General features: G+C 36.7%; 1 protein-coding gene and 1 long non-coding RNA gene across 3 annotated transcripts in view; both read left to right on the top strand.

Moving 5' to 3' along the window:
- Positions 1-12,211, top strand: part of LOC116429047 (furin-like protease 1) — a 312,518-nt gene that overhangs the window by 78,476 nt on the left and 221,831 nt on the right. The gene's annotated exons all lie outside the window — the stretch shown is intronic.
- LOC116429048 (uncharacterized) overlaps positions 1-12,211 on the top strand; it is a 131,388-nt gene that overhangs the window by 65,754 nt on the left and 53,423 nt on the right. Inside the window, exon 3 of the long non-coding RNA XR_004235416.2 lies at positions 2,704-2,759. This is a non-coding gene — a long non-coding RNA (uncharacterized LOC116429048). The remainder of the gene's footprint in view (positions 1-2,703; positions 2,760-12,211) is intronic.

Raw genomic sequence — 12,211 nt, forward strand, 5'->3', positions numbered from 1 at the left:
GTCATTCGTTGTTTTAAAGAATTCTTGATTACTCGCAGTGCCACGTGGAGGAAAATATAAACTCCCCTTGATTGACTGTGCTTTGAATGTTTGATAAAGTCGTTAATGTGAGTCAGACTCATGGGAATAGCCCAGATTAGGCAAAATGAAATATGTCCTGCGATTGAATATTTAAAGCAATTGATAAGAACATGCGGGGAAACTGCGATAAGAACATTTTATGGAAGAAGGTCAGTGATAGTGTGCTTTAATACGAATTGGTTCGTACGTAATCTCGTAGTTTCTAATCCGGTGAATTTTAATGTTACTAAATTAATGAAAAAAATAGTACATTACTAACGTACGTTCTTTTTTAACCGAGAAAAACACAAATAAATAAAAACACAAAACACAAGGTTTCTCTTTTTCCGATTGGATCGACCTAATACAAAGATTTATTTTTTAAAGTCATCGGAAATAATATTGCGGTGCCTATTGCAAATGAAATTTCGCACATATTGTACATCTCGCAGCGTATAACATTAAAAAAGCAATTCCACCCGCGATACCTTTCAACGGTTAGTGGCTATAATTTCCCATATAGAGTTGCGTAAAAAGAAATCAATTTCATTTACATATTTCCATTAAACAAACGTTCGTTGGAACATCAACTGAGCTTTCCTTTTTTCTGAAAAATCCGACATTTCATAATATTATCGAACTTCCTATATACAAATGGTCACCGAATCCGGAAGCAATTCGCGGTTCAAATGTAATTTTCTTGCCGAATACAGAGGAAGCCGAAACACAACCGAGTTCGTCATTCGTTCACAGTTGGCGAACGTTACACCTTTCCGTGGCGCGGATTCGCTTCTTGATGGAAAAACACCGGCCCGCGAAATTTTTATGTAAATTCAAACCCTCCCCCGCGAAAGTTCCGGGGATTCTTTCGTGCGGTTTGCGCCCGTGACAGCTATTACGGAAAGAGTGCCGCGGAAACGTTGAAATTATGGTAATAAATGTATCTCGAATTGGACTGTTTTGCATCGTACACCGCGCGCCCGTGCATTCTACCTCCTTCTCTGTGTCCTCCCTTTGATGGCCGCTGTTTTATACGGTCCCGGATTACTATTCGCTCCCAACGTGCTTCACACACAACTGATTCGTCTAAGGAGCGGTTTCCCGGTGCATTAGAATTTTAAAACTCCCCCGGTCGCTTTATTTCAACTGTCGAAATTAATCGTCGTTGAACGAAGCTTCGTTCGAGTGGTTGTAAAAATAGAATTCCTCTGGTATTTGCTATTCAATGTTTGGTGTTAACACATTGCGCATCGGTAACGAGAAATCTCGTTTTTATATAAAGACACTTAGCTATGCAACTTCGTTAATTACCACGGCATTGAAAAAATATAAAATTTAATTCGAATTGATTATCTATTTAATATAGAAATGATTATAGACAAATTCAAATATAGAGATATTCAATATTATTTAAAAAACTTGTACTTCGACTTACGTGAAAAAGTTCCACAAAGTTTTCACAGTTTAGTTCAGTTTGGTTTCCCAGAAACGCGTAAAAAGTTGTATTTTTATCATTCTTACAAGAAGTTACATGTAAATCGTTTTAAATATTCGATAGCTCCAGCATTAATATTGCATGAATAATGTATTCGAGAAGTAGATTATTTTCATACGTATTTGCATTTGTTATTTAATTGTAACGGGAATATAAATTTTACGCACGCGAAACATCCACTTTAATATTGTATTACCATATTTATTACAAACATTATTTACGTTTGTCCCAAATGTTGTTCGTTATTTTCTGTTGTATGAAATTACGAAATGTTTAGCAAGCATATCGTTCCAAAATCATATGTTTCTGGAAATAAATTTCCAGCATCTGCGTACGACGCGATGTTCGAAATAAACTTGCTGTTTTAAAATTATTACTTGTCTTCGATATTTTCGTTTCAAATCAAACATGGTGAACTTTATCATTGTTAAAGGAAATGGAAATAGGGCTCGGTATTTTTTCCATTTCAATTGACGTCCGAATTTTCGGAACCGTCTAGAAGAATTAATATCGAGTAAAGTTCTATGTTCACGTCGAAAGACGTACTTTCGAACACGAACTTTGGAAAGGTGAATATCATATTACTACGAGGGCGGGCTGAAAAGTTTCGCCACCATCTGAATAAAAAATTGAGCGAAGAAAAATATTCAGTGAAACGAGAAGGGAATCCTGGTCCGTAAACATTTATCTGTAACTTCGAGAAATAATTTTTTTCGCGTAATCACCGGGAACGTTAATGCGATTGTACCAATGTATAATTAGTTTCTGTTCTTAAAAGACTCTTTGTTCTCCCTCTGAAACCATCGTCGCGATGTAGTTTTCGTTTCTTCATTAAAATTAGTGTTCTGACCTGTGAAATCTTTCTGAGTCGTTGAAATAATTAGTAACTTTAGTTCGTTTTACCTGTAATTTAAAGTTTGATTGTATAGAATTTTGGGAAGATTGAATACAGAAAAATGAAGTGATTATTTTAAACGGTTTAAAATAAAGAACAAATTTATTTGACATGTTTCACAATTGTAATGGTATTAAAGCTAATTTCAAACTTCCAAAATCTGTGTATGTCAATATGTTTTCTGTACAATATTTTCATTTATCGTTCAACGACTTTTGAAACAATAGTTTAAAAACGTTTTTGTATGTTTCAGGTAAGCATCCACATTGGAGCACAGTTCAAGGAGTTCGACTGCGATTAAGATTTTCTGTAAGTGGTGAGTCGAAAATTATCGTTATTAGGCAGTCAAAGGGTTGAACAAGGTACCGCGAAAAATTGACGACATATTGTAACGGAACGAGCCACGGTTGCTAAACAGCGTTACCTTCGCATGTTGAGCTAAGTATCAATCGACGAAAGGTTAATGATCTTTCTGTGTTAATGCGTTCGTGGTTTCGTGCTGGCTGGACGGCAAAAAAGTGTAATGTGTCATAAGGATAACAAACACTGAGGCCGTAATCAATGTGGAAGCCATTTTGAAAGTATTGGAAGGACATTTTATAGCGATCGAATTTACTGCAAGACAGATTTCGCAAGAGTTAAAACGTTTTCTTACATGTGAGTCATTGTAATTTTTAAGAAACGTTTCAAAAGTTACACACTGCGGCATAAAAAGCATTACGAATGCAATTAGCTTGGAAACTATCTTAAAACTGTACACTGAAACGACGTTGCGCAATGTTAAATTATAAATTCTTTAAAAATAAACGAATACGATCTTGGATTCTTGTTATGCGAGTCACAGTGATTTTGAATGGAAACTTAGTAATACACATGGAATAACATTGTATAATTTTCAATACGAATTTTTGTTTCTCTGTACACGAATTATAATAATTTTAATACTAACTTAACGAGTCATAGAAAAATTAGAATAAAAAGCGTCACGAGTACAATTACTATAAAACAAAAATTTCAATCAAATTTAAAATTCCACTTTAGCGTTACTTCACCACATTCGAAATTCTGTAGTTTAATCATTAAATTATAAAGCTTCTTATTTCATGTGAATTCATTGTTGACTGTTACATTTATATTATGGATATGTTAATTTTAATATACTTTTTAAATCGCGTCGTCGCTAATAACATTCAGCAGGAGTATCGCCGAATGTCTTACAAAAGTTATTATTTCATTTTTACGAGTCAGAAACGTCATCCCATTGTTTATCGTCCGATTGAGCTGAAACGCAGCGTGACAAACTTTCCCTTTCTAAATCGTGACCGTGAGCAGCCGCACACCGATCACGGATTTTAGTGGGATCGCCGTGGAGATTTCGTTGCATAATGCCCGCCGATTATATTCCATTTTTCCGCGGAGATGAAAAAAGAGAGGAAAAGGGGACGCAAACCGCAACGGCGCGATTGCGCAACCGATCGGTACCTGTGAAATCGCCGCTTCAATGGGGAAACGTGCACTTTAACGTCTCGGAACGACAACGATTATTTTATTTCGCTCTCCGCGCTAATAATGGATATGCCAGTCGATCGAGTAGCACGGTGTAACGAGCCCGTAACAAGAAACTTTCTAATAAAATCGTATCATGGGGCTAACAAGCCTTGTCGAAAGCGGGATGAAATTTTAGAAATTGCCGAGCACGTGACTTCCAGGCTGAGAATGGCTGTCATGCAGTTTTTTCATTTTCTTTGGACGTTAGGATGTTACTGATCGATTGGACAAGATTTTGACTGTATTTTAGATGATTGGTAAAGAAATTAAATTTCTATTTTTAAGATATAAATTCCATTCTTCGGGCATGAAAAATTACGTGTGTCAGAATAGAATATTAACTTCTTAATTTTGACTTACTTTGTTTAAAAGCGTGAAATAGTTACCTTAAGATGTCTAGTAGCTAAACATTGAAATTAATATTTGAGCAGTGTTACTATTAATTCATTAAGACGGAATTTTATGTTTTGCGTATCTTTTATATTCATATATTGCCCTCTTCCATTATTGCAGCAGTTCTCGAAGCAGTAATTTTCATTAAAATATATTATTTAATTACAATATATAATTTTATTCGTATTATTAATCTTGAAATATTTATGTACGCGATAGAATCGCATTATTGAAATTATTTCAAAATGGCCATAGCATTTTGAATTTTCTAAAATTCGAATCAGTTAAATGTTCCATAAAGTTTAACGAGATTTTTATCTTCTTCGGATAACGGAAGTTTCATGAAACAAATAAAATTCTTTTTCTATACTCCCTCCTCCGTAAAAAATCTATAACTGCATAATGATCCGCAGTCTAATTATCGTTGTTACAGAATGCAAGAGATTAGAGATTCCGTGTAGCGTGCGCACATAACGAGTTACACGCAGCGTAGTAATTGTGCCAGTTAATGGCTTTGTTTTAACAACTACGTTACGCGTGCCATCCATTCGTAATTAACAAAGGAAAAATTGATACGTACGCTGTAATTAATTACGCCGCATTTACACGGCAACAGTCCCGAGGATGAAAGGTTTCAATTAAATTTTCATTTAATCAAATTCCGCTTGTTTTTCGTCCCGTCCCTTTCAATCAATTATTTTTATCAAATAAAAGGGAAATTATTTTTAATAAAATCCCCCGGCGGAACCGTTTGATCTAAACGCGACCGAAATGGCGTCGATAACTGGAGCGCGGGATATTAAATCCGATTCGTTTAACTGTACAAACACGTGGGATTCTTATCGATGTATACCGGCGGAATCAATTAAACCCCATAATTGCTTCATAAAATAAATTTCATTTCAAGCAGGTTGTTAGAAAACTGACAGGCATATATTTCCCCGCGGTATAATATAAATAGTGGAGTATCGAACGAAGGAATAAATAAATCGAACGGCTAAACGGCGGAAAATATTAATTAATTCTTTGCGCGTTACTTCCTCGGTTTTATCGGCGGTTTAATTTGACTTTTACCGTCTGCGAAATTAATTCAATCCGATTCTACCATTATTGCGAATTTCGGTGTAATATGCGTTCGAATCGGTTTACTTTCATAAGTACCGTTATTTCATTGAAAATTTCGAGTGACATGCATATTAATGATCGCGCGTTATGCTTCCGCTTCTGCAGCTTCGATTCTGTAAACGACGTTTCATAATATGGCGCGTGACAGCCGTGTCTTTCCAAATATGTGTATCGATACGGTGAACATTGCGTAATTGTAACATCGGGGACCTTTTCATAATTGCAACGTCGTCGTCCCCACCATTATCCCACAACTGTTCACCTTTTTCGAGTGTAGTGTACAGGGACAAGTATATACAGGGAAGACATATATATACATACAGGGAAGACACCAATTCGCAGCTCGGCACGATAGTTACGGTGGCTCAATTTCGGCATGTCCTTATTGGCTGACAAGGAAAACTATCCCGGAAATTCAAAAAATTATGAAACTTTGCGTGTAAGTAGAATCAGTTAAATATCATTCATTGCAATTTTTTATCGTGCCGAATTACATTTTGAAGGGATGAAACCACCCCTTGAATGAAACTAAAATTCTTTCCTGTGGATTATCTTAAGAACGCTAACAGGGAAACAAAGTTTTAACAAGATTTTGCTTTGTTCATTTCGAAATAAATGCATTGAACTCGAATACTACAATGATGTTTCGTTTACCAGTAGGCTACGGATTTTATTTATTACCCTTACAAACGAATAAATCATGAGTTTATTAAGTTTAATCCTCTCACGCTATTTAAATAAGTAATCATTGTTTCAGTATTTCGTAATTCGCGTCGAGTTATTGTAAAAATTTAATGAAGATAAACGCGCATAAAATTTATTTAGAAAACGTTTAAAAGTCAATTCTCGTGTAAAATAAATCCCGAAAGAGTACGAGGTTTAATATTCTTTTAATGTTAAGGGGAAATAAATTCCTATTCAATTCCCGTTCTTATAAATCACTTTGCGAACATTTTTCTCTTCATAAAGGACTGCAGTCTAACCGAACCAATAATCGAAAAGGAAATCTTACCGGGGTACATTCAACCTGCGACGCCGAAGTTAGAAAAGAGACTTTCCCGGTAATCGTAATACGCTGTCGATAATTCGAAAGTCGTAAATTTCCCGATAAACTTAATCGACGCCGCCCGAGGCTTCATCAATTTCGCGACATTAGACGTCAAAGGATACTCGAGAATTTTAATTAGCCGGCATTTCCATCTCGAACGGTGATATCCGACCGAGTACAGGAATTTCGACTTGACACTTGTAAATCACGGACTGTGACGACTTCCGCGTGAAACGTTCAGAGAAGCCGGCTTCGAATCTTCGAAAGCCGCGTCTGTCGAACTCCTTTCGTCGATCTCGCGACGATAGTCTTTCCCGTAAAAGAAAGATACTTAAGGACAGACTTCAATCGAATTTTACAGTTTTCTTCCTGCTTAATCGACCGTACTGCTGTACAATAAATTTTATTTTTAACTCAACAGGTTTTCTCGCGATGAATTCGAATGTCGAAACTATTTCTTTTTCATGATGTAACGTTTTGAGACAGTCTATTTTAAAAGAGAAAGTCAAGGTTTTTAAAGATTTTATAATTGTTCTCGTATAGAAATTTCAAGTGCATACAGGTACAAAATAAAAAAATCTGTTTATTCAAATAAATTGACTTTTCAACATTTTTCTATAGAAACTCCAAGAGTACATATATTGAGACTTTAATTAATTTACAATTTACGTACCGTTAAATCAATTTCTTTAATCATTTCTCGGAGAAGCATCTGTTGTCTTTTGAATAATTGTAAAAGGAAGTAATGCTAAGTAACAACGAGAAAGATTAAAAAAAGCGTTAAAAAATAACGATGCGAAGGTGGGCGAACGTTTTCACAATGGAAAGTACGTCAAACTTACGCGCTAACCTTGTTTTCGCGTCTGCTTTATTCTCTCGAAACCGGAATCACATTTCATAGGATGCCAACTAGTCGCGACCGCTAGGTAGGTCTTGCTTCCTAGTGCATTTTTACCGGGCGGAACCAGTTCGCCTGTGTGTAATAGGCGCAGCAACGGACTGGGAAACGTGGCCGATATTTAATGCGTGTTTTCACGCGCGGCATTAATGGGGATCCCTTGTTCCGTCGTTAATCGTCTCCGAAAGTGATTCGGCCGATTTAAAACGCCCGGTTTGACGCGCGCGTCCGTATTTCACACTTTTAACCGAGCATGGGGGCGAAGTGTATTGTAAATAAGCTCGAAACCGACAACGAGTAGAAAGCTTCGAACACTTAGCTTGTAAGGTAGGTAAACTCGAGGCGAGAGCTCGAACAGCTGGAGGCGTGTAATTGATTGTTCCTAGCTCCTTATTGATAATCTTCAATGGAAACGGTTCTATAAAAAATTACGTTGCTGTACCGTTATGTTAAATTGAGGAAGAGATATAATGCATTTAGACTGATCATTGTGAATACCTTATTGAGAAGTGACAATTACCTTCAAAAATATAAATTGCAATATATGAATAAGTAAAATCACATAGATATAATAGGAACGATTTTTACACGATGTCGTCTGCCTCTTAAATTATCCAAAGGGTTCCTGAAATTGTGAAACAATTTGAAGAGGTGAATTTTTACGAGAAAAGAAGTAGCATAACGTTCCTCATAGTCAGTGTTTAAAAGAATTTGTACAAAGTAAAATCAATCAACGGTGGGAATTATTTCCATCGACTTTATTTTCCAATTCCTTTCTTCTCTCGGCGCGGTATGATCGATTAAAAGAATATCTATCATTCTCATTATACTCATCGAACGCAATGAATCGCATAATCGTTGATACATCGACAGCAGCAGTTTTCGAACATATTTCGAATTTTATTGGTAGCATGTCTCCGTGTACCAGCCTGGGTTCGTCGATCGAAAAACGGGGTGTGGCGTGACTAATGAAAAACGACGTGAAATTTCATATATGAAATGCGTGTAGAACACTTGGCGTAGAAACGCTTTTTAATGACTTCCGAATCCGATTTTATCGTAACGTACGAGGATTGAGGGGGCGGAGGGACACAGGGGAAGAGGCGAGCAGCAATTCGCCATCAGAAATATTCAAATTTCCAGCCGGGCGAAATGCAAGATGAGCGAGATACGAGCGGCGGGTTACGTTAATTGCGAATTAGCTGACTTTTGATACCGGGATTCATCAAGGTAATGCGTCTCCGCCGATATATCACCGAGGCGCGCCCTTCGCTGTTATCGTTGCACTCTCGCTTGCAAACGGTCGAGCTCAGTCCACGAAATTAGTACCCAGTATCGGAATACGCGATCGAAAGCGTATTTAGGAACCATAGATCAAGCACTCACGCTGCTCAGAGAGATTCGTGACTAATTTGTTCTTTTCAATAACGTAATTCACTGCGACGAAATGTTGCGCAGTGATCGTACTGTTGGGAAGCAAGTTGGTTTTAATTCGTCGCTTTGGTCTTGAAGGTATAATTTTCGCAATATAAATAAACGAACATGTAGCTTCGTAGGAACAGTAGAACAAAGTGAAGAATATACGTCCGTAAATCTAGCGTCAAAGTGAAATTTTTAATGTTGTCAGGAGGAAAGGTGAAACAGTATATATTTTGTAAACATTTATTTTTTCGTATAAATATTATTTAACGTATTATTATAAATATCTGCATCGTTGTTAAAATATTTCACTGAACAATGTTTTCGCAGGTATAAAACGCTTTTAAGTTTTCGCGGCAATAATATATCCACCACTTGCGCTGAAACGTTAAACCGGTGAAATTTTTGAAACGTGAAATTAAGAACTTTTCACGGTCAATCTCTGTGGAACAAGATGGAGTTTTCTCGAAAATCGGGAAAGCGGCGCATCGGGACTCATTGTTCCTTCGGCTTGAAGTGGAACACTTTTATTATAATTATTTCTCACGTCAGCGCGTTTTATTAAACCGATGGAATGTGATAATTAATTTGCCGCGCCGCGAAAATTTCGCGGGGAGAATCAGACATTCATTTAACGCTCCACGGAGCATTTAATTACGTTAGTAATTCCATGCATTATGTAATTAGCCTGTATTGGTAATTTTAACTGTGTTTCGTTGCTTAAGTAATCTGATAGTTTTGGCAGTTATGTGGCACATGGGTCTTATGGCAGGTCGATTACTACAACTAATCGAAGCGCGGTGAAATTGTAATTTAACTTGCTCGTTGTACATCGGTAGGATAGAACATTAACACATTACCATTAACATTGACATTAAGATTAACATATTACTTATAAATTATATTTTAATTATATATTATATTATATTTATATATTATATAATTTATATTATATTTTGTAAATAATAACCCTTATCGAAGATCATGAGAGTGTACAATATTATAAATATTAAAAAACGCACAATTATCTTTTATCTACCTTGAATATTTATGACGACAACGGCAACTCGAACGTCAATAAAAATTATAATTACCATAACATTCATCGTGTCAATGAATCATGAATTATCAAATCAATACCGTAATTTAACATTAAATTGATAAGAAAAATCATTTCATAAATATTTGTGAATACTTTATTTGGACACGTTGGTCTGTCCGCGAACTCCATTTTGTTTGCGCACGAACGAGCGCCACCTAGCCTCGCAAACAGTGCGAAACGGTAGGTAAAACCCTCCGCTGTGCTTTCCTTGTTATTTTCCTCGCGCACTTCATCGGGGCAATGGTAATTAAAGGCGAAAATGCAAGGTTGTCGCGATAACGGCGCTATTAACCTTACTTATTTCGCGGCTCGCGCCATCATTACACCCTCGCGACGCTTGTCCTCATTACGGCCGTCCCAAGGATGGGGCGGGGGTCCGTTCGGAGTTCTAATATCGCGTTCACGGTGCCACAATGCGTATGGAAAGTTGCTCGGATAACGACGTAATGGGCACGACCCTGCGATTAGCGGTAAACAGCCGAAAATGGCCATCTAAGGTACTTTCCAAGAATAATTAACCGGCGAAGGTGAATCTATTTTAAACATTTCCTTACAGTATCTTTCTAATGTTCAACGTAACGATTAAAACGAGAACATATAAGTACACGAATAACTGACTTCATTAAAAAGCATTTCAGTTCTATCAATGAAGGATTAAAAATAAACAACCGTGAAGAATAAAATACTGGTTTAGGTCGTTGAGCTGCCGTTTTTTTTACGATATGTGTCTTAACTGTCTAAACGAAGTTTGCCCAACAGAAATTCCAAGAGCCAGTGCGCCGGAGAAATGGGTGTCATAATTCGCGCGTAGAGGCGATCGCCAAGTTCAGTTGCTTGTTCATCTTACTTAATCATAAGCGGAATAGCTGAAACGGGCATAATTTGAATTTGTATCGCGCTACCGCCATCGTCGAGGCGTTTAACTTCCGTGGTGTTCGTGGCACCGGGGCGAAAACGTTTACGGCAGTTACGGGCATAATGGAAACAGAGACTTTCCCTCTCTATCCGAGGTGCCTTTTATTCACGCGCTAAAGGGACGCAAGAAATTCGCCGCAGTTCTTAATGCGGACACGCCATTACCGTGAGAAGAATCGCGACTATTTCAACGAGGATCTGACAGCGGCGGATCGCGTTTTTCGCGGCCGGAAGAAAGACCGCGCGCAATTTTTCGGTGTCGCGACGTTACTCGCGATAATTGCATCCTTATAAGAACCGCGCGTGTCACTTTGCGTGATTTAAACAATTAATTGGCCGCATTTTCCTCGCTGATGTTTTTGTCGATGCGAACAATTCGATTTTTCGTTCATTTCTCTCGCGACAGGGTGAATTATATTTTCACAGAAATAAATGTAGGTTGTAATCAGTTTTGGTATTTGTTACTATCAAAAGTAAGATTATTTCTGTTCTGCTTTTTTCACGAGTATATTTTACACACTAAGAGCTTGTGTAAGCGAATTAATCGAATTAATTAAAATCTATGTTTTTGGAATAAAATAATTTTTCAACTGTTTATGCTTTATTTAGGAACGAAAGGATTAAACAGTTGATTACGAATAAATTAGATTTATCAAACAATGTAACGTCTACAAGTTTGAAAATCAAATAAATAAAGCTTCACGTTCATCGCGCACTCAATTTAATTTTACTCGAATAAAGAAGTATGAAAGAGGAAAATTACATTTTAACGTTAATGAGGAACCATGTCCGTTTCCTTGTTATAATTAAACTTCATTCGTTGGATTTTAGAGCTTGTTTCACGATTTCATTCCCAACTAATCAAAACTGTAAAATGAACAGTACGAATACAGGCGTCATACATTTCAAGATATTACAATTTCATGAATTAGAATAAATTGAACGCTGCTCGCGAGGTATCTCGCGAATGACGAACATTTAAATTAGTTTCTGCAATTAAAGGTAAGGGAAATGTAACCTTCGATAAGAGAAATTTGGAAAGATGCAAAGGAAGCTCTAATATGCGAATTTTACTGAATAATCTCCTTCTTAATCTCAATACTTATGAATATAATTCAAAAATTCATTGCAACCGAAACACCCTGTACGACGTTTAATAAGGATTTTATGTTCTCCTTCTAATGTTCTCTTCTATTCTTTCTAAATATCATTTACTTCATCTGAATATTAATTAAATATTATTTTTCTATTATCAATTGCTAACCACTAGAGTAAACATAGACATAGAATGCGCATACAATTGTTTTCTTTTT

The sequence above is a fragment of the Nomia melanderi genome, chromosome 14 (genome assembly GCF_051020985.1).
Source record: "Nomia melanderi isolate GNS246 chromosome 14, iyNomMela1, whole genome shotgun sequence".
NCBI lineage: Eukaryota > Metazoa > Arthropoda > Insecta > Hymenoptera > Halictidae > Nomia > Nomia melanderi.